This window comes from Cetorhinus maximus, chromosome 24, assembly GCF_964194155.1.
Source record: "Cetorhinus maximus chromosome 24, sCetMax3.hap1.1, whole genome shotgun sequence".
Classification (NCBI taxonomy): domain Eukaryota; kingdom Metazoa; phylum Chordata; class Chondrichthyes; order Lamniformes; family Cetorhinidae; genus Cetorhinus; species Cetorhinus maximus.
The window spans coordinates 6,240,832-6,259,740 of NC_135902.1; the positions used below are offsets into that span (position 1 = coordinate 6,240,832).

At 42.1% G+C, this 18,909-nt stretch overlaps 1 protein-coding gene across 1 annotated transcript in view; it reads right to left on the minus strand.

The window, feature by feature from the left end:
• The window catches only part of tbcd (tubulin folding cofactor D), a 270,699-nt gene that overhangs the window by 139,029 nt on the left and 112,761 nt on the right, over window positions 1–18,909 (minus strand). The gene's annotated exons all lie outside the window — the stretch shown is intronic.

The following is an 18,909-nucleotide window of genomic DNA, read 5'->3' on the forward strand; positions in this document are numbered from 1 at the left end:
TCCTCACAAAAGTACTTCCATCGGGGTGTTTGGATAATAACCAGGAATGTGAATTCTGGATGATTTAACCTTTACTTGACCGAATCTGTCACACTTGTTGATACTGGATTCCATCTGGCAATTTTTTTTCCCATTCTACCATCAGCAATTCCTTACACTCTCATTAAAATGATTCACTATGCATTCTATTTTCTTACTTTCTGCTAATTTGAATTCCCTCTAGCTCCATATCTAAATTATTAATGTACACACTAAATAAAAGTGGTCCCAAAACAGAACCCTGTGGGAGACCACTACCCACTTCCAATCATTTGGAGAAAATGTCATAACTTCCACTTCCTGTTTCTTCCCCCATCTCTTTAACCTTTTCCAGTCTTTTGGCCTTTGCTGAAACTCTTCTTTCTCAGATTCTGGCTTCTTGTGCATCCTCTGCTTCCTTCGTCCTACCATTGGTAGCTATGTTTTCAGCCACCTGAACCCGATGCTCTGAAACTCTCTTCTTAAACCCCTCTGCCTCTCTACCTCCTTTAAGAACCTCCATAGAGCTCACCTCAAAGCCCACCTCTTTACCTAAGCTTTTGGTCAGTTTTCTAACCACTAGAGTTCAGTATTCATTTCATTGGTTATAACTCTGTATTGTGCCTTGTACAATTGTACATTTTCCAAAGGTGCTGTATAAATGTAAAGTGTTATTGTTGTACTACCTAATCTGCTACCAATTTTAATTAAATATTCCAAAATTATCCATATCACAAATGTTAAACTGACTGGCCTGTATTTAACCAGGGTAGTGCTCGCAACTATTTTGTAAATTGATATATCAACCCAGATTTTGCAGTAGTTATGATGTAGAAACTGTCAGCATTCACTATCATTACTCCTCTAAACTGGCAGCAACTTCTGGAATCAGACATGCTCAATAAAACATGGAAATCCAGAAGCTGTTGTCAGTGATTCTGTGCTTTGCCAGAGGTGTGCTGTTGAAGTTAATTAGAAATCACTGAACCGATGAAAATGTACCTTTACATGCTATTAGTCTTGTTGCACCAGCCCTTGAAAAAGTTACACCTTGGCCAGCAAAGTGTAATGAGTTTTTATCAGGGTACTAATTTCCTAGTTACTGCTGAACAACCTCAATGATCCTGAAAAACGAATTCTGTATTTGTGGAACACAATATGTCTCCATTACAATTTTTTTTTAAATCGCATTTTTTTTTCAAGTTTGATATTTCAGCTTCCACTTTAATTCTGTGCATCTCCTAATCATTTATTTCACTCTATATAAAATTTAATTAAAAGTGAAAAATGCAATGCATTTTACTTCCTAGTTTACTGTCTGCGGCAATTCTTCATTTTGATTGGCTGCTTAGCCTGGTTGATGGCATCACTGTTGCTGGACACCCGGAGATCCCTTTGACTTGGCATCAAATTCAAACTAATGTTGGAAAAGGAAAATCCATGCCAGGGATCATTAGTTCTTTGTGAGCAGCTTTCTTCCAGGTCATTGTTTCGCCGCAAATCTGGTCCTTCATCTCTTAACCACTTTCATTATTTCCCATTTTCTCTCATTTTCAACATGCCTCCTATAAATTTCCCTGTGATCAATCAGGTCGAAGCCAGGTTCAGTTCTGTTCAGATTAATGACTAAACTGAATATTTAGTAAATTCCACTATTACTCAAGATGGAATGTAAATATTTGCTATTGCGCTGATACTAATAATTCTAATTTTGTAATATTAGCTTTAACATGATGCTAATTTCTAATTCAATTTATATCACTGAATTATCTTGATCAGCCAAGTTGTTGTTCATTCTTATCCCTTTGTGCCATTGAGCTTGGCCTCGAAAGGAAGATTCAAGTCAGTAGCATTATTACGCTTTTTCTGAAGGCTGATTAGCAGCTGGTAGATCATCCACTTTGAAGACAACATGAAACAACGGCTGACAAATTTTACTTTGTACACAATCTCTGTGCAATTTTTTTTTTAAATGGACAGCGACGGCATAGTTACGCAGAGGAAATTGGTATGTCGATATGTTGTACCCTGCAAAGACCCCAGACTGTGTACTATAACCAATCTGGAAGTTTGGTTCACTGGTGGCTAACTTAGAACAAGCACAGTAGTTCTCATCACCCTTTGTGCCAAAGTTAAAATTGACAGGAAACACAACTGCCTGCCTTTCAGTATAGTACAAGATTCTATTTTCCCCAGAGAATGGAGTACTCCACAATAACTAACAGGAAGTAAGGAAAGAACAAATCTTTCTCACTGGGTGGGGGGAAATGTCAAATACGCTTCTAGGGGGAATTATTTAATTCAAAGGAGTTTTCAAGTTTGAAGGTAGCATACTGGTTTTATCATAGCAGTTATCCAGCCAATTTATGGCTCAACTGGAAAAACAGGAGGTAAAAGTATTATCCTGGAAGTAGTGACACAGCTTAAAAAAAACAAGAAAAATAGAATCAAACACTTCAAAACTTTCACTGGCATGTGTGTGTTTCAAGTGAAAAAGGCCTCCAGCAATCCCTCAAAATTTTAAAGTTCTCACCCTTGTGTTCAAATCCCTGCATGGTCTCACCTTCCTCCTACCAACCCTGCATTCTTCCAATTTTGGCCTCCTGTGTATTCCCAATTCCTTCACCCTCCATTGGTGGCCATGCCTTCGATTGTTTAGGCATGAAGCTGTAGAACACCCTCGATAAACCTTTCTATCTCTCCTATCTGCTTTTAAGATGCCCCTTAAAATCTACCTGTTTGACCAAGCATTTAGTCATTGTCCTAATGCCTCATGTCTCTTTGTGTCAAATTTTGTTTGGTAATGCTCCTGCCTTGGGTCATTTTGCTACGTTATAGCCGCTTTTTAAAAAAAATGTATATTCACGGACTGTGGGCTTCGCTGGTTGGGCCAGTATTTATTGCCCAACCCTAGTTACCCTCAAGCTGGTGGTGGTGAGCTGCCGTCTTGAACCGCTGCAGTCCATGTGGTGTAGGTACACCCACAGTACTGTTAGGGAGGGAGTTCCAGGATTTTGACCCAGCGACAGGAAAGGGACGGCCGATATAGTTCCAAGTCAGGATGGTGAGTGACTTTGAGGGGAGCTTCCAGGTGGTAGTGTTCCCATCTATCTGCTGCCCTTGTCCTTCTAGATGGTAGTGGTTGTGGGTTTGGAAGGTGCTGTCTCAGGAGCTTTGGTGAATTCCTGCAGTGTACTTTGTAGATGGTACACACTGCTGCTACTGTGTGTCAACGGTGGAGGGAGTGAATGTTTGTGGATAGGGTGCCAATCAAACAGGCTGCTTTGTCCTGGATGGTGTCAAGCTTCTTGAGTGTCATGGGAGCTGCACTCATCCAGGCAAGTGGGGAGTATTCCATCACACTCCTGACTTGTGCCTTGTAGGCTTTGGGGAATCAGGAGGCAAGTTACTTGTCGCAAGATTCCTAGCCTCTGACCTGCTCTTGTAGCCACAGTATTTATATAGCCAGTCCAGTTCAATTTCTGGTCAGAATGTTGATAGTAATGGTAATGCCATTGCATGTCAAGGGGCCAAAAGTTAGATTCTCTCTTGTTGGAGATGGTCATTGCCTGAAACTTGTGTGGCACAAATGTTACTTGCCACTTGTCAGCCCAAGCCTGGATATTGTCCAGGTCTTGCTGCATTTGGACATGGACAGCTTCAGTATCTGAGTCGTCGCGAATGGTGCTGAACATTGTGCAATCATCAGCAAACATCAGCAAACATCCCCACTTCTGACCATATGATGGAAGGAAGGTCATTGATGAAGCAGCTGAAGATGGTTGGGCTGTGGACACTACCCTGAGGAACTCCTGAAGTGAGAGGAGATGAGTTCAGATGACTGACCTCCAATAACCACAACAATCTTCCTTCATGCTGGGTATGACTCCAACCAAAATGATTCCCATTTACTCCAATTTTGCTAGGGCTCCTTGATGCCACATTCAGTCAAATGCGGCTTTGGTGTCAAGAGCAGTCACTCTCACCTCACCTCTGGAGCTCAGCTCTTTTGTCCTTGTTTGTACCAAGGCTGTAATGAGGTCAGGAGCTGAGTGGCCCTGGTGGAACCCAAACTGGGCAGGTTATTGCCAAGCAAGTGCCATTTGATAGCACTGTTGATGACCCCTTCCATTACTTTGCTGATGATGGAGAGTAGGCTGATGGGTCAGTAATTGGCTGGGTTCAATTTGTCCTGCTTTCTGTGTACAGGACATACCTGGGCAATTTTCCACATAGTCGGGTAGATGCCAATGTTGTAGCTGTACTGGAACAGAACCCCCCCATGTACATACCCAACTACATACTGGAACAGCTTGGCAAGAGGTGTGGAGCACAAGGCAGAATATTGTCAGGGCCCATAGCCTTTGCACTATCCAGTGCCTTCAGCTGTTTCTTGAATCGAATTGGCTGAAGACTGGCATCTGTGATGCTGGGGACCTCCAGAGGAGGCCGAGATGGATCATCCACTCGGCACTTCTGGCATTTAAGAGTCAACCACAATGCTGTGTGTCTGGTAAGAACGGCAGATTAGTGATCTACTTGGGTTTTTAATAACAATCGACAATGGTTTCGTGGCCATCATCAGATCACACTCAAATTCCACTATCTGCTGTGGTGGGATTCGAACCCGAGTCCTGGATTACTAGTCCAGTGACAATACCACTACATCATGCAGCTCCATTGCAAATATTCCATGCAGGCTTAAAGATCTAAAATAAATGCAGATAAATTTACAATGTTAAGTAAAAATAAAATAAATGATCAATTTATTTAAGTGTGCCAACCCTTCAACTTTTTTGCGTGGCCACGGACATGTGGCAACCTAAAGGTGCCGACTTTTAAGTTCCTGCACAGACCGAACACAAGTGTTGCAGCACAGCTCTGATTAGCACGACATTCAGATAGCCATTGCAGAGCTTAGCAGAGACGTGCACAAGACAAATCTGAATTCCAATTCATTTCTTGGAAGATAGATTTGAATGACTCCAACAAAATTCAAACTTTTTTACCACTATGGCAACAACTTTCATTTATATAGAGCTTATAACATAGTAAAATGTCCCAAAGGGCTTGTTGGACTATGATAGACGTAAAAATTGCTTTTGACAAATAGTTCTCCATGAGCATTTCTGCTTTGGACACATCGTGGGGAAAAAAAATTAAATGGATAAGTTGGAATTCGGTCCAAGGAAAGTGAACAACTTTAAACATACCTAGTTCTTCTTGTCCCAACACCCCCCCACCCCCCTCTTAAACCAGCTTATATTTCACCCCTTTCCTATTTTTACTTAGTTCTGTTGAAGGGTCATGAGGACTCGAAACGTCAAATGTGCTCTTCTCCACCGATGCTGCCAGACCTGCTGAGTTTTTCCAGGTATTTCTGTTTTTGTTTTAAACATCAGTGCTAATTATATCATCAAGGTCTTTAGGTTTAAGGAATCCCCAAAGCCTGCCCACCGTTTATAAGGCAAAAGTGAAGTATGTGATGGAATCCTCTCCTCTCGCCTGGATGAGTACAGCTCCAACGACATCAAGAAGCTCAACACCATACAGGACAAAGAAGTTGGCACCCTATCCATCACCTTGAACATTCACTCCCTCCACCACCGGAGCACACTGGCAGCAGTGTGTACCATATACAAGATGCACTGAAGCAGCTCGCCAAGGCTCCATCGACAGCACCTTCCAAACTGTTACAACTACAATCTAAAAGGACTAGGGCAAAAGATGCATTGGAACGCCTCCACCTGCAAGCTCCCCTAAAAGCCACACAACATCCTGACTTGGAACTATATTACTGTTCCTTCACTGCTGCTGGGTCAAAATCCTGGAACTCTCTCCCTAAGAGCACTGTGGGTGTACCTAAAACATATGGGCTGCAGCAGTTCAAGAAAGCAAACCACCCATCACCTTCTCAAGGGCAATCAGGGATGAATGTTGGCCTTGCCAGCAATGCTCAATTCGCATGAACAAATAACAAAAAAAAAAATGGATGCTACAATGGGGTAACATTTGCATCTCTCTGGGATGATGAACCAAATGGGCCAAATTGCCTCTCATCTGCAAGTACCTTGTAACTTTAAGTAGCTTGAAGCAACCTAAAGGCAGAAATAGCCTTAAAAGTTAAATGACATGAGGAAGTAACGGATTAAACACAGCAAACAAGATTAATCGAGAGAGTATACCGGAAGCAACAAATGCTTTGGCACACACAAATGATGTGACTCCCATTTTGCTTATCTTAAAATTATGTAATTATGTGCAGAAAGGAAGTAATCTATGAAATTTCCTGAAATTCTGGTTTTTATTTTAGTAACTAAGGTAACCATTTCTGTACAAAGACAGTCTGTCCTCTAATACAGAAATTAAATTCCTACTTCTTTCCTTGTACTTCTTTCACTTTAGTTTAATGCATTCGCAGCCCACAACGCGGTCTCCTTTGCACTGAGGAGGCCAAACGCAGATTGGGTGACCACTTTGCAGAACACCTTCGCTCAGTCCGCAAGCATAACCCCGACCTGCTGGTCGCTCGCCATTTCAATTCACCATCTTGCCCTCATGCTCATATTTCTGTCCACGACATGCTCCAATGTTCCAGTGAAGCCCAACGCAAGCTGCAGGAACAGTACCTCATCTTCCAATTAGGCACTTTACAGCCTTCTAGGCTCAATATTCAGTTCAGCAACTTTTAGACCATGAACTCTGTCCTCCATTTTGAATTTTTATTTCGCCCACCCCAGCCCCCAAGTGCCCACTATATTTTGTTCTCTCGTTTTTGCTTTCAGATAGCACTGACCTTTATTCTACTATTAACATATTCTGCTATTTTGCTTTCAGATACCGTTGACCTTTATTCTGCTATTCACACCTCTCAGAGCCAACCTCTGTTTCTTTTATCTGATCATTACCACTCCTTTTGCCTTCGGTTCCATGACATTTTTGTCATTTAATTTCTCCCACCCTCTAACCTATCCCTGACCTCTTTTACTCCATCTGCTCCTTCCTCCTTTTTCAACAGCATAAAACCTATCACATTCCTACCTTTATAATAAAAGCAAAATACTGCGGATGCTGGAAATCTGAAACAAAAACAAAAATTGCTGAAAAAACTCAGCAGGTCTGACAGCATCTGTGGAGAGAAAGGCAGAGTTAACATTTCGAGTCTGTATGACTCTTCTTCAGAACTAAAGAGAAGTAGAAATGTGGTGTAATATATACTGTTTAAGGGGGGGTGGGACAGGTAGAGCTGGATAGAAGGCCTGCGATACGTGGAGGCAAAGGAGAGATTGCAAAAGACGTCATAAACAAAAGGTCGAAAAGGTGTTGATGGTGGTGATACTGGCTAAAGGAGGTGCTAATAGTGACATTAACAGTAGAAGGCAGGGTGAGCAGGTGACAGATGGCCCTAGTTGGGTGGGGGGGTGAGCAACGGTGTGGGAGAAGAGATCAAAATAGGTTAAAAGGTGGGGATAAAACAATGAATGGAAATAAATTTTAAAAATAATAGAAATAGGTGGAAAAAAAGACCTGCTGAGTTTTTCCAGCAATTTTTGTTTTTGTTTCACATTCCTACCTTTCTTCAGTTCCAAAGGAGAGTCATATTAGGCTCGAAACATGAACGCTTTCTCTCTCTACAGATGCTGCCAAACCTGCTGAGTTTTTCCAGCACTTCGTTTTTATTTCAGATCTCAGCATTCACAGTATTTTGCTTTTATTAAATTCTTATTGGTTGCCAATAAACTCATCTTCAAACATCGCATTTTTACCATGGTCTCAAATAGATAGCTGTAGTATGGGTTCCAAGCAGCAGCACCCTATTAATGCTACATGGTACCTGGTTTGACACTCTGACACTTTTTCCCTGGAGAAATTTCTGTCTCTGCGTAGATTTGTGCATCGATAGAACTTGCGTAACAATTGAAATTTAAATCTTGAGAATGAAAGCAATGGATTTTGCACTAAGATTTCAATAATAGCAGGAGGATTCAAAGAGATCCATCCTTGAGAACTTTTTAAAATTCAGTTTGCCATTGCACTGGAGTCGCTCTCTCTGGTGTCAAACTGAAGCAGTGGGAGACTATGCTCCCTAGCCTCACACCACTTCTTCAGAGTTAAAAAAACTGTACTGAGGTGGCTTTTAGGTCCTTGTGTAAATATACCCTACAAAAAATAATTGTCGACTCACAGAAAGACTCAATGATTTGAGTAAAAGCTTATGATATTTTTAAATTTAGAGGTGTTGCAAACATAAGAATATACAAAAAAGAAGTAGGCCATTCGGCCCCTTGAGCCTGCTCCGCCATTCAATAAAATCATGGTTGATGTGTGTGTGTTTCGAATTCCATATTCCCTTCTACCCTAATAACCTTAGATTCTTGTTAGGTAAAGGAATCAATCTATCTCCTTCTTAAAAATATTCAATGACCCCGCCCCCATCACCTCTGAGAGTTCCAAAGTCACACAGAGAAAAAATTTTCGTCACCTCTGTCCTAAAAGGGCAACCCCTAATTTTAAAACAGTGCCCCCTAGTTCTGGACTCAACCACAAGAGGACACAACCTTTCCATGTCTACCATGTCGAGACCTTTCAGAATCTTACATACCTCAATCAAGTCACCCCTCAATCTTCTAACCTCCAGTGAAAACAAGCGCAGTCTGTCAAACCTTTCCTCGTAACTGGAAAGACGGCAGCCCCATATGATACATCCCCCCTTCGCAAATGCACCTTTTCAAGTTGTGAAAGGACAAATGAATCACTTTAATATATTGGTGCTTAACATTTTGCCTAATTTTGCTGTTTGTCTCACTTCTGACACCCTCCTTATTGGCCAGTCTTTAGTTCTGAATAGTTCATATTTTGCAAAATGAAGCACCTGTCCAGGTGAGGCTTTCAATGGGAGATCAGCTGAACCCTGGAAAAAAGTTTAAATGTCCATTTCCCCCGACCAAAGCTAGAGAACGTTGTGAGAAGCCTGCAGAAATTGTTTATTCTCAGCCCCATCCCAATTTTCTGCCATCCTTTTTCCTCTTCTTGTGTCATCTTCTTGCCTGGCTAAGATCCACATGAAATGGGTACCAGGCTACTAACGGTATCTTAATTGTATTATCAAGGTTAAGGGCGTACAGGAGGGGGGCACTGATTGATTAAGTACTTTAAGCACTTTTCAAGGCTGCTGGGTCACTGGGTATTGGTTAGGGAGGAGGCAGACATATACAATATTGCGTTCTGTAAATAAATCAGGTATTAAGTAAAAAGATTAGTGCTGGTTTCCTGCTTCACCATCAGAATGAATTAACATAGGTACCTCCAATAACTTGTGTAAGCAGTCATTTTCCTGTGTGAGGATAAACAGTTAGTTACTCCAGCTTATTCAGCCACAATGAGTAATGAGTTCTGCCGCATCCTCACCTGCACCCACACTATACGGGTAGTTAGACGTAAATCAGAAGCAGACACCTTTTCCAATTCCTGCCTTTTCAGCCAAGCAAAAAATACTGATTTTCATTTGATTATTCGACCTAACCACAACATTTTTTAAATAAGACTTCCTTGCTGATATTATTAGAAAGGGTGGGGTAATTTAACTCCCCATGTGCACTTTCTGTAACATCCTTATAGTTATTCATGAACCTGTGAAATGTATCTATTCTTTTAGCTTCAGGTATGTTTCAGTTCTCTAGAACTGCACAAATAAGTATACCTCTACCAAAACAAAGCCACCATTTAAAAATTTTCATTTACCTCTAAGTACTGACATGCTGCAGGTGTGGCAAAACTCCATCAAACTCTCTAAGCTCCTAACTTAAATTAGATAATTGAGTATCTGATGAGTAATCACTGCCGTTTTGTTTAGATATTTAAGTCAACTGTTACCTCCTTTAGGTGTGCCGGCTTAAAACAGTCAGTTATTGTGCACCTTAAAACACAGTGTAAAAGTTATCATGCTTTTGAAAGTACTAAACACTGTTAAGTTGTGAATGGCTTACTGAACTAGAACTTTTGTTCCAAATACATCAAGAAGCTGATTTATGATTGCAGGTATTAATCCCAGGTTGTCAAACACAAATCTATTAGCCACACTTTCATATTACTTTTATTTAAGACTTGTGATTGTGAATGCAAAAGAAAAGCCTGCATTCTCACCCAAACCAGAGATGGGGAAAGGTTTGTGAAAAATAGCACATGAAGGAAAGAAATGAGCTTGTCCGAAAATGTCATAATTTGTTAATTTTCAGAATGTGCTAAGTGGCAAGCTTGATTCTTAACTAAGGACATTATAATACCACAACAAGGTTGCAACATCCCCCTGCATTCAATAGATTAAGTAAGGGAAGAATAACTAAACCGTGAGATCTTTATGTAAGATTGACATGCAATGATATAATTATTCTACTGTGTTGCCAAACTAGAAAAAGTTCAGGAATGATTAAATAACCTTTGGGCCTCAACTTTCTAAGTCTATGCTCAATATTTCAGAGCAAGTGCAAATACACTTCCGAACATATGAATTAGGAGGAGTAGGCCATTCAGCCCCTCAGCCCCTCAAGTCTGCTCCTCTATTTGCTAAGATTATGGCTGATCTGATTGTGGCCTCAACTCTACTTTCCTGCGTACTCTCTATATCCTTTGACTCCCTTGTCAATCAAGAAACTATCTTTCTCAATCTTCTTTAAACATATTCAATAACACTACCTCCAACGGTCTCAGGAGAAGAGAATTCCACAGACTAACAACCCTCAGAGAAAATAATTCTCCTCATCTCCATCCTAAATAGGAGACCTCTTATTTTTAAACTGTGTCCCCCTAATTATAGTCTCTCCTACAAGGGGAAACATCCTCTCAGCATCCACCTTGTCAAATCCCCTCAGGGTCTTATACGTTTGAAAAAGGTCACCTCTCATTCTTCTAAACTCCAATGGACACAGGTCCAATTTGTCCAACCTTTCCTCCTGAGATAACCCCTTCATTCCAGGAATCAGTCAAGTGAACTTTCTCTGAACTGTTTCTAATGCAATTACAATATATCCTTTCTTAAGTAAGGAGACCAAAACTTCACCTGTTACTCCAGATGTGATCTCACCAACACCTTGCACAATTGTAGCAAAACTTGTTTACTTTTTCCATTCCCCTTGCAATAAATTAAAACATTGCATTTGCCTCCCTAATCGCTTGCTGTACCTGCATGCTAACTTTTTGTGATTCATGTACCAGGACACCCAGATCCCTCTGTATCATAGAGTTCTGCAGTCAAGTAGTATACTGCCTTTCTATTCTTCCAGCCAATCTGGACAAGTTCACATTTTCCTACATTATACTCCATTTGCCAAATATTTATTCATTCCTTTAACCTATCTATATCCCTTTGCATACTCCTTATGTCCTCTTCACAAATTACTCTCCTATCTATCTTTGCATCATCAGCGAATTTAGCAACCATACCATCAGTTTCTTCATTCAAGTCACTGATATAGATTGTAAATAGTTACAGCCCCAGCACTGAATCCTGTAGCACCCACTAGTTACAGCTTGCCAACACAAAAATGACCCATTTATCCCAACTCTTCGCTTCCTGTCAGCTAACCAATCCTCTATCGATGCTAATATGTTACCCCCTACGCCATGAGCTCTTATTTTGTGTAGTAACCTTTGATGTGGCACCTTTTCAATTTCTTGGATTTTGGAAATCCAAGTTTCATTACATCTACAGGCTCCCCTTTATTCACAGTGTCTGTTACCTTCTCAAAGAACTATAACAAAGGCAACATTCATAGGCAAACTACCAATTTTCAATATCATGGCCTTGATTTTCCTTGGCAAAATTACAGCTTAAAAACATAAAGAGTAGTAGTTTAGGTTACTGCTGGATATGGCACAGAGCAGACAGTTTATGGTTTAATTTGTGCATCTTTCTAGAACTTCCACAAGGCAGTGATTTTTTTGGTTATTTGCACTCTGCAGTTCAGTGAGAAATTCTTCTGCTATTTAAAGCATGTCCTTGAGAATTTAAACTTTGGAGTAGGGAGATGGATTTTTCTCGGAATCTATTTCTGTGATATGAAGAGAAAGTGGATCAAGCAATGGTAGCAGAAAGACTGGGTGAACTTGGAATAAGGCATCACAGAAACATGTTTCCAACATGCTAAAATCCACTTAATTGGAATTAAATGCCAAATACATCTTAACTACAGTTCTCTGCTTATTAAAGTGCCTCAAGTGGCTGCCCTCTTCCCATCCACAGATCAACTGGGGAAATATGCCAGCTTTATTTGTTGAAGACCTGCAGCCTACTTCGATAAAGGGCACAGCATTATCTGCAGCACTGAAAGAACGCAATGTATTGACATTTTTTGCTGCTGGATCTTCCCAGGGAGCCTCGGGTAACATTTAATACTTAATCGATCAGCAATGCATCACTGTATAAAGAGAAGGTCACTAGTCCTTGATTCAGGCAGACCTCCCAATTTATTATTTTCCCAATGCAGCCAGCACAACAAAAAACAAGTACAATTCTACAACCAACAGATAGTCCACAGGTTCAGGGAGCAACTGCCTGCAGAACGGAGCCCCCAGAACCATGATACTTCTTCAGCTTAATTAATAGCAAAAAAATGTTGTTTGTTTACTCCCAGACAGCATCTGATGCCATTCCACATGAATGCCTGCTCCCCAGGAAACTGTCATGGTTATCTTATCATGTGCCAATCTGTCAAACCAGTCTCCATGAATTAAGACCATGCACCCGCTATAGTCCTGTATAGCAATGCCATCAGGATGGGGAGGAAGATAAAGAAAGCAAGACTCATGGGACTACAAGTGTTGTAACAGGTCATTCGCATATTGAGAAGCAGCTCCGCCACTGCCCATCTCTACACTTTGAACTTTCAAGTAAAGATGAAACTAACTGTGCTCCATCCTCTTCTTAACAGTTCACCTCAATGATAAGAGTAACGATTTATATATATGCCTTTAATGTAGTAAAACATCCCAAGGCACATCACAGGTGCATTAGAAAACAAAATTTGAATCAGGACTACACAAGGAGAAAATAGGGCAGAAAACCAAAAACATGATCAAAGAAGTAGGTTTTAAAGAGTGTCTTTAAAAGGAAAGAGAAGTAGAGAGGCAAGCACAGGGGTGATGAGTGAATGGGGCGTGGTGCGAGTTAGAACGTGGACAGAGTTTTGGATACAGAGTATCCAAGTATACAGAGGGTAGAACATGGGAGGCCTGCCAGCACTGCACTGAATAGTCAGGTCTTGAGGTAACAATGGCATGTATGAGGGTTTCAGCAGCAGATGAGCTGAGGCAGGGACGGAGTCAGGCGACATTACGGAGATAGAAATAGGCAGTCTCTATGGTGGCACAGAAATGTAGTGGAATGCATCCCCATCTCCCACTCCCTCTCCTGTATGTTTTGCCAGGATTGTAAGCATCTGACTATTGCACAAAAATAGTGAGGAAATTTTAACTATTGCCTTATAGACTAGGGGCAGCATTTTCCCCCCCCCCTTTGGTGGGGGTTGTGCGGGAACGGGCGGGTTCCTGCCCGAGCGCGCAATTTTACGTGGGTGGGCCAATTAAGGCCCGCCCAGTGTGATGTCCGCCCAGAAGCGCAAGACGCTCCCTGTAGGGGCAGGGGGGGATTCCCCGAGCAGGTCTGTGCACTCCTTCGCACATGCGCATAGAAGAGCCCACAGATCTCCCTGAAGCAAAGTGCTGCCTCAGGGAGATCGGTTGAACTTTTAAAAATTTATTGAAGGTAAGGAAAAATTTTCCCGTCATGTCCCTTCATGTGACACTGTCACATGAGCTGAGATATGTCCATTACTTTTATTTTTAAAATTTTCAGAACATTTAAAATCCCTCATGAAACCTCATCCCGCCCGTGGATGAGGTTTCATGCTTTTTCAGAAGGCCGCCTGGGCGGCAACCATAAGCTTGGACGTGCAGGTCCATTAATCATTTTGATTACTTTTTTAATGGTCTTAATTGGCCATTGACAGGTCGGTGGGTGCACAGCCGAATCAGCTGCGTGCCTGTCGAACTGAGAATCTAAATGACACGAGGTGACATAGGGACACATGCCCGACATCACCCCGCATCATTTTACGTGTCGGTGAGCGGGCCCAGCCCCCGCTCGTCAACCGGAAAATGCTGCCCCATGTTTTGATGCCTCATTTATTCACACTTCTAATTCATATGGGGCAACGAGGGTTAAATCAAAAGCAAACAAGAGCTGTAAAACAAGTTATTCAGAGGTCTTAGCTTTGGACTGCTCGAGGGCAGAGATTATACAACCTGTAATCAAACCTGAACCAAATATACATTATGTTATGCAAATTGCTGAAGGCCAAAGTAAGCACTGAAGTAAACAAGGTATTAAACATTGTGAGGGCTAAAACATGTCCCCATTGACTACACTGGAGACAGGAACGGATTAGAATTTTCCATCTTCTATCATTCTAGCCATCCTCAGAAAACTCCCACCGAGCTGTCCCAGAAAAATAACGAAAATTCTCTGCCGGCACTACACCATTGGGAATGGTCACATAGTAGTTATATCACCAGACAAAAGCCTAGTCTAATAATCTGGAAAAGAGTTCAAATCCCATCACAGCTAATAACCTTCAGGGAAAGAAATCTGCTATCCTTACGCGGTCTGGCCTCCATGTTACTCCGGATCCACAGCAATATGATTGACGACTCTTAGCTACCTTCTAAAATGGCCTTACAAGCCATTTATTTATCAACCTACTAAAAAAAAAACGTTGAAGTATAAAACCAGACAAATTACCTGGCATCAACCAAGACACTAGACACAACAAAAGCACATCCAACTAAGTCTGCCTCCGGAGTCCCCCTAACTAATAGCTGGGGGCTTGTGTCAAAATTGGGAGAGCTGTCCTAAAGACTAGTCATACTCACAAAATGATGGCTTTCAGCCAGATTCCAAGGCTACTCCAATCACTGTCCCTGACAGCAGAAGAGGTGGCAGCACAGTGTGAGGGGGTAATCCAAGGAGTGCTCAGCATTGACTCCTGACCATGAAGTCCCACAGCATTAGGTCAAAAATGGACAAGGAAATCTCTTGCTGATTACCACCTATTACCTTCGATCAACTGACGAATCAGTACTTCTCTATGTTGAAAATCACTTGGAAGAAGCACTGAGTGAGCAAGGGCACACAATGTACTCTGGGTAGGGGACTTCAATGTCTATCACCAAGATTGGCTCAGTAAAACTTCATTACAGCCTTGGTCCAAACGTGGATAAATGAGGCTCCTTATCAACTTTAAGTACAGAAAACCTATCCAATACCTCCTTCTTATCAATTTTAAAGGCTTCAAGTGTCTGAACTACCTCCTCTTTCACCATGGCCTGCACAACATCTTCTTCCTTGGTAAAGACAGATGCAAAGTATAAATTTAACACCTCAACCCTGCCCCTGCCTCTAAACATAAATCCCCTTTTTGGTTCATAATTGCTCCCCACCCTTTTGCCACCCTTTTATTACATATATGCCGATAGAAGACTTTTAGATTCCTTTTTATGTTAGCTGACAGTCTCTTTTCACACTCTCTCTCTTAGCTTCTCTTATTTGCTTTCTCTATTCCCCTCTTAACCTTCTATATTCAGCCTGACTCTTGGCTGTATTATCCACCTGACATTGTCATAAGCACATTTTTCTTCTTCATCTTAACCTCTATTCCCTTTGTCATCAAGGAAGCTCTAGATTTGTTGCCCTACCATTCCCCTTCGTGGGAATATACCTTGACTGTGCCTAAACTCTCACCCTTTTTTAAAGACAGCCCATTGATGTGCAAGAAACATCATTAAATGGGAGTAATGTAAGAATCAGGATATGATTCAAGGAGAAGAGATGAGTTTTTTCATATCAGAGTGCAAGAAAACTTATCTGATAAGTACTGCATTTTTGACTTAATTAAAGCAGAAAAAACAAAACTCACACAAAGCCAATTAGCAAATGTTCTTTAAAAAGCACCATTTGTGATTTCCTACACTGAGCAGCATATCTTTACTAAAGAATGTGAAGGATTAAAAAAAAACAAGGAAGCTTTATTCTGGAAAAATGATTGCAATGAATGCAATCGATATTAAATATTAAAAACTTGTAATATAAGCAATGAAAAGCATTCATACTAGAAACAATATATTTCAAAACATGCAGTTTTATGATCTCCTAAGCTTATGTGCAATATATATATATATAATAAAGGCTTGTACAATATTCCTAGCCAATTTACTTTTGTTGTGCCCTCAAGGCATCAAGTCACCTGTCAAGGTCTGCCCTACCTTAACTAACAATGTAACTGCAGGTGGTGGTAACCTACATACTTACACTTTACTCTCAACTGTGATTCATGTTGATTTATCAGTTGGCAAACAATGTATTTTGAGCACTTTTATTTCTTCATATATATTCGATAATTCACACAAGTATCTCCAAATTATCAATTGTATTTTTTTTATATTCATTCATGGAATGTGGGCATTGCTGGCTAGGCCAGCATTTATTGCCCATTCCTAACTGCCCTTGAGAAGGTGGTGGTGAGCTGTATTCTTGAACCGCTGCAGTCCATGTGGTGTAAGGGGCGCCCCCAGTGCTGTTAGGGAGGGAGGGAGTTCCAGGATTTTGACCCACCGACAGTGAAGGAACAGTGATATATTTCCAAGTCAGGGTGGTGAGTGGCTTGGAGGGGAACTTCCACGAGCTGGTGTTTCTATGCATCTGCTGCCCTTGTCCTTCTAGATGGCAGAGGTCGTGGGTTGGAAGGTGCTGTCGAAGGAGGCTTGGCGAGTTCCTGCTGTGTATCTTGTAGATGGTACACGCTGCTGCTACTGTGTGTCGTTGGTGGAAGGAGTGAGTGTTTGTTTGTGGGGTGCCAATCAAGCGGGGCTGCTTTGCCCTGAATGGTATCAAGCTTCTTGAGTGTTGTTGTAGCTGCACTCATCGAGGCAAGTGGAGAGTATTCCATCACACTCCTGACATGTGCCTTGTAGATGGTGGTCAGGCTTTGGAGAGGTGGTGAGTTACTCGCCACAGGATTCCTAGCCTCTGATCTGCTCTTGTAGCCACAGTATTTATATGGCTAGTCCAGTTCAGTCTCTGGTCAATGGTTACCCCCCCCCCAGGATGTTGATAGTGGGGCATTCAGAAATGGTAATGCCATTCAATGTCAAGGGGTGATGGTCAGATTCTCTCTTGTTGGAGATGGTCATTGTCTGGCACTTAAGTGGCACGAATGTTACTTGCCACTTGCCAGTGCAAGTCTGGATATTGTCCAGGTCTTGCTGCATTTGGACATGGACTGGTTCAATATCTGAGGAGTCATGAATGATGCTGAACATTGTGCAATCATCAGGGAACATCCCCACTTCTCACCTTATGATGGAAGGAAGGTCATTGATGAAGCAGCTGAAGAACCACATCGCTTTTAGGGGGCTCAAGGGCAGGTCTCTACCTACCAGATCAGCTATAAGGCAGGGGTGGCTTCTCAACGGCTGCAGAGCTAGGGCTTGCATGGGGAGGGGGGAGGGAGTGACCTCAGGCAAGGGAAGAGAAGCAGGGTGAGGACTGTAGGGGGGAAGGGGTATCCCAGGGTGTCTATGGGGTACATGCTGATCTGTACAAGTGGCTTCAAGATGGTGGGGGCTGAGGAGGCAGTCTCCAGAGATGAGTTCAGATGGAGATGTGAGGGGATGCGCAAGAGAGTGAGTGGTGATGTCCCTTGAGCTAGCAGTGAGTGAGATGCCAGTGAATGTGTGATGGACTTGAGTGTGAGAGTTTAGAGTGAGAAGGTGGTTGCCTTACCCTGGCGGCACAGATGAGATCATTCATCCGTTTTCTACACTGGATGGCCGACCTCTTGTGTGCAGCATTGGCACTGACCACCTCTGCCACCGCCTCCCAAGCTGGAGTGGTGAGACTGATGGGCATCCTGCAGCCAGAGCAGGGGTAGATGACATTGCAGCGGGTCTCCACAGCGTCCAGAAGGCGTCCCGAGGATGTGTCACTGAATCGGGGGGCTGCACTGTTCTTGGCTTTTGGGGGCTATGTCTTCATCAGAGCAGTCCTGGATTTTGAGAAAAATGCGCAGGGCTGCAGTTTAAATATTGCACCCTGCATGAGAAATCTGCGAGGTAATGGCATGGTGGGCAAATCAGAGGCCGCCCGCCAGTGAGTTGGCGTGTTTCCTGTGGCTGCAAAATTAATGAGGCGGGAATAGGACGATACAGCGTGAAAACCCACCATTGCGGCCGGCAGGTAAAACAACTTCTTCCCACCCGCTACCGTACTTTGTGCAGATCTGGGACGATTCCACCCCCTTTAACTGCCTTGGTTCCATTCCTTAATACCCACACAGATGAAAATTCAATCTCAGTTTTAAAATTTTGAATTGTCTCCATAGTTTTTTTGGCGAGATCAGTTTAACGCGACTTTTTTTTAAAACTTAAAATTGTTGAAGAATGATTTGTTTCAACTGTACATTAATGAGAAGATCCCTATTATCAAAGATTTCGCTGACATATCATTGAAAAAATACTGTTGCGTCAAGGGGGTTGTTGCCAATGGCACAGAAAAATGTCACCTGCCTAGAATCTCATCCAGGCAATGGTACAATGTTTAGGAATTGGGACTCATGAATTAAATAAAAAGAAAATATCAACCAGGATTTTACCAGCCCATTGAAAACGAGTTGGGAGTCAGGAGGGGCAGAGAAATGGTGGTGAAAGGTGTTGGGAGGGAAGTGTGACATGTTTACGTTGCCGGGGGTATTCCCAGTGGTGGCAGCGTTTGACTATTTTCAGACAAGAAACGGATGTTAACTTATTTCCACCCCTTACAAGATGATTTGGGCATTTGTGGAT